Source organism: Protopterus annectens, chromosome 8.part0 (genome assembly GCF_019279795.1).
Source record: "Protopterus annectens isolate FY-2018-M chromosome 8.part0, PAN1.0, whole genome shotgun sequence".
NCBI lineage: Eukaryota > Metazoa > Chordata > Ceratodontiformes > Protopteridae > Protopterus > Protopterus annectens.
The window spans coordinates 625395546-625399197 of record NC_056741.1 but is presented as its reverse complement, the minus strand read 5'-3'; the positions used below and the strand labels follow the sequence as shown (position 1 = coordinate 625399197).

At 52.7% G+C, this 3652-nt stretch overlaps 1 non-coding gene across 1 annotated transcript; it reads right to left on the bottom strand.

Moving 5' to 3' along the window:
* Nucleotides 1-375: 375 nt before the first annotated feature.
* Nucleotides 376-447, bottom strand: TRNAE-UUC. Its single transcript has one exon. It is a non-coding gene; the product is annotated as a tRNA-Glu (tRNA).
* Nucleotides 448-3652: the final 3205 nt, after the last annotated feature.

Genomic DNA, 3652 nt, shown 5'->3' with positions numbered 1-3652 from the left:
TGTTTTAAGCAAAAGTTTTCCCAGGGAAAATAACCAGTAGCCCAACCACCGATTGTCATAAAAATAACAAAATTTAAAACCCAATTAGGTGGGGGGGGGCTATGCCCCCCACACCTCCCTAACTAAATATACCAACACCAAGATTGCACTACAGCGAGGAAAAGGGCAAATTCCCACTGATGGCCCACTGTTTTTCCCCCAGGGAAATAATTTGCTAAAACGATCATTCAATAGATAGAACTTACGACAAATAGAGTGCGACGAATAGGTATTCGCTAAATAGTTTGTTCGAAAATGTGATTTAGACCCCCCCCCCTTTAAAAGGTGCATGACAAGAAGGATTTTCTTACAACCTTAAGACACATAAAATGCTCTTTCCCATACCGGGAGTCGAACCCGGGCCACCTGGGTGAAAACCAGGAATCCTAACCGCTAGACCATATGGGAAGTTATAAATTTGAGGATGTGTGTACAGTAAAGTATGTGATAGTGTGATAAAGGTAGTATCGCTGCACATATGAGCATATCTTAGTAATGTGTTGCACTGGGAATCAGATTGTAACAATCTTTTTATAAGTAGAGCACATTCCCTTAGGATACTTTTTCTTTTAAGACCCTGATGACCCTTGTCTCTGGTGGGTGGCTGCAGACGAAGTTGTATCCCTGACATTGCATTTAAAGGTCAGTGTGCTAAATTAGTTTTGCCGTTAGTATTGCTTGCTTCTGATTTACATTAGAACTGCATTCCAGTTGTTGCCCTCCTAAAACAATGTTTTTATTTCTTCAACTTTCTTCACAAAGGAAACTCTTTATGGAAAAAAACTGTAAGCCTGTTTCCTACCTTTCCTGTAACTAGTGTTCCAGATACAGATTTGCTGTATCCAGGACTGTATGTAAGCTTCTGAGCCCCCCCCCCAAGTCTTTCTGTGTTGGAGGGAAGCATTCTAGCTTATCAGTAGGAGTGGTAAGCACTAGGTAACCTGTCTACCACATAAGGAGTGGTTCTGGCCCAGAAATTGTAGATCTGAAGTAGGAGATTCATTTGTCTGCAACCTGTGGGTTATGGATCCGATATCGGATCCGAACCGGCATGGTTTACCAGCTATGGATCCAAGCTCTCAGCTCCTCCCCTCACCCATAATGCCCTGCTCTACCCTCATGACCCCAGATCTCGTTTGCCGCGCATGGTGACTGGATTGGTTTCTCAAGCTCTCAAGCTAAGTGCTAGTTTTAGTGTTAAATTTCTAAATTTAAAAGTTTTTATTGATTTTTTGTGTGAAAGTGTAGGTTTTCCCCTTGATATATTTACTTTTTTAGAGTTAATCTAAAAGTTATATCCCTCCCCTCGCTGTTAGCGTAGTGTGTGTGTGTTGGGCCTGTGAGTGTATTTTTGTTGTTTAGTTACTTTTGAGTTTTAGTAACTACTTGTTAGATTGGGATGGCAGAACAACCCAAATCTATATTTTCTAAATGCTCCGAGTGTGGCCATAAGCTTTCCCCAGCTGATGGCCACACTCGGTGTGTTTGATGCCTGGGGGTTGAACACCTCACATCTGGATGTTCCATTTGTGCAGGGTTCAACCCCAGGGCATTGAAGGAGCGGAGGTCCAAGCTTGTTTTGGCGGGCCTTTTACCGCCGGACTCGGCTCCGACCTCCGCTCCTTCGGGAGTAACCGTGCCTACGGTTATTCCTTCTGCGGCTCCCCCTCCTCCTCCTGGGACTCAACCTCCCGTTTCTGGTTCGGAGGAGAGGGATGCTAAGAAAAAGGACCGGAGGGAGAAGCACCATAAGCGGCGGGCCGAGACCTCTGTTTCGGCCCCGCCAGCCAAGCGGGCTTCTCCCCCGGCTCCATTGTCGGCTCGGTCTCCTCCTTCTCGGCTCCGGTCTCCAGTGTGTTTTTCACCGGGACCTGAGGAGGAGGAGACCCGATCTCCGTCGAGGCTATCGAGGAGGCACTCCAGGCCTACCTCGGTAGCCTCGTCGAGATCCACGATAGCTCGGATGCTGATCTGGACCGGATGATGAGAAGGTTCATCCAGGCCCAGATGCAGATGGGAGTGCTCTTGCCCCCTCTGGGGGCGAGCTCGACCCCCTTTTTCAAGCCGATTGCTCCATCTCCGACCCCCTACCCGGGTTGGAGCAGTTGAGCCGAGCAGCCGGGCGGGGTAGGTCGGATCCAGTAGTACTTGTTACTTCAGATCCGACCTTGCCCTCGAGTGCATCGGATCCGACCTCTCGGAGCCTGGATCCGAGCCTCGGATCCGGGGGGATCAGTGCTCCTTCGGCGCCGTCTGTGTCGGAGCGCACTGTCCCTTCGGATCCGAGCGCTTCGGCGCCGGCTCCGATCCACTCTTCGGATACGAGGGGGAGCCGATTGTCGGATCCTTTGGTCGAGGTCGGCTCCCCTTCGGCATTTGATGTAGTGGAGAGGGCCCTGTTGAGGTCTCCGGACCCCGGCACTTGTTTCGGCTCCGTCCCGCGCTCCCTCTGCACTGGGCCAGGCTTCCACCATCCGGCCCTTGGGACAGCCCGCTTCTGTGCCCCAAGCTGCTCCAATGGAACAGGTTGCTGCTTGCGAGTCCTCTGACAGCCCCCAGAGGATGTTCCTCAAGCATACGTGCAAAAGGAGGCACATTGACTCCCCCGAGTCTCTCACGGAAGACACGGACTTGGAGGAAGGGGAAGGCTCCCCACGGTCACCCCCCCCGAGGATGTCTCATTTGGGGACATCATGGAAATGCTCCGTATAAGGGGGGGGTGGTCTGCCATCAAGTCTTCCTCTGACGAGTCCGTGTTCTTGGAGGCATTTGAAGCGGGCCCGTCTACCTCTTGGGTGTCCCCTCCTGCCGACCCCCTGGTGGACCTCATTACCACCAGGGCGTGGAAGGAACCGGACACCGTGGAGCCAATCCCTAAGAGGCCCGATAGGATCCTCAGCCCACCGTCCGACCGTGCCCATTGGAGTAAGGGGCCTCCGGTAGATGCCATGTTGACGGCGGCCACCAAGAGGGAACTTGCTCAGGAGAGTCCCTCAGTCCATCCCCCGAGCAAGGAGTCTCGGATGATGGACCGCTTGGGGAAGCGGATGTTCAGTTCAGCGACCTTCTCGGTAAGGGCGCTGAACTACCTGGCACACGTCATTAGGATGCAGCGAGATCTCATTAAAGAATACGCTGCATCTCCCCCAGAGTCCATGTCGGAGGAGGACAGGATGCGGCACTCCACCCGCATGGCCACTCTTAGATCAGTTACTAATACCTCTATGCGGCTACTCTCCCATGCTACGGAAGGCGCCGCTAGAGCTGCAGGGACAGGCCTAGTCACTAGGCGTCAGACCTGGCTCCGTCACTGCGATTTTTCTGAGCCCTTCAAAGCGTCGTTTGCGAACGCCCCCTTTGATGGTTCTGCCCTCTTTGGCAAAACCGTTCGCGAAACATTGACCCAGAGCGAGAAGGACGGGAAGACGCTGTCTGCCGTCGGAATCCGCTTCTCTGCACCCCAGAGGCCCTACTCTAGGAACCAAAAGGGTCAGAAGAAGATGTGGTTCCGGAAGTCGCAGCAGTCCCAACCTGCTCCGGACAACCAGTCCTTCCGTGGCAGAGGAGGACAGGGAGGACGCCGCCCTAGAGGCAGAGGGCTCCCAGGAACTTC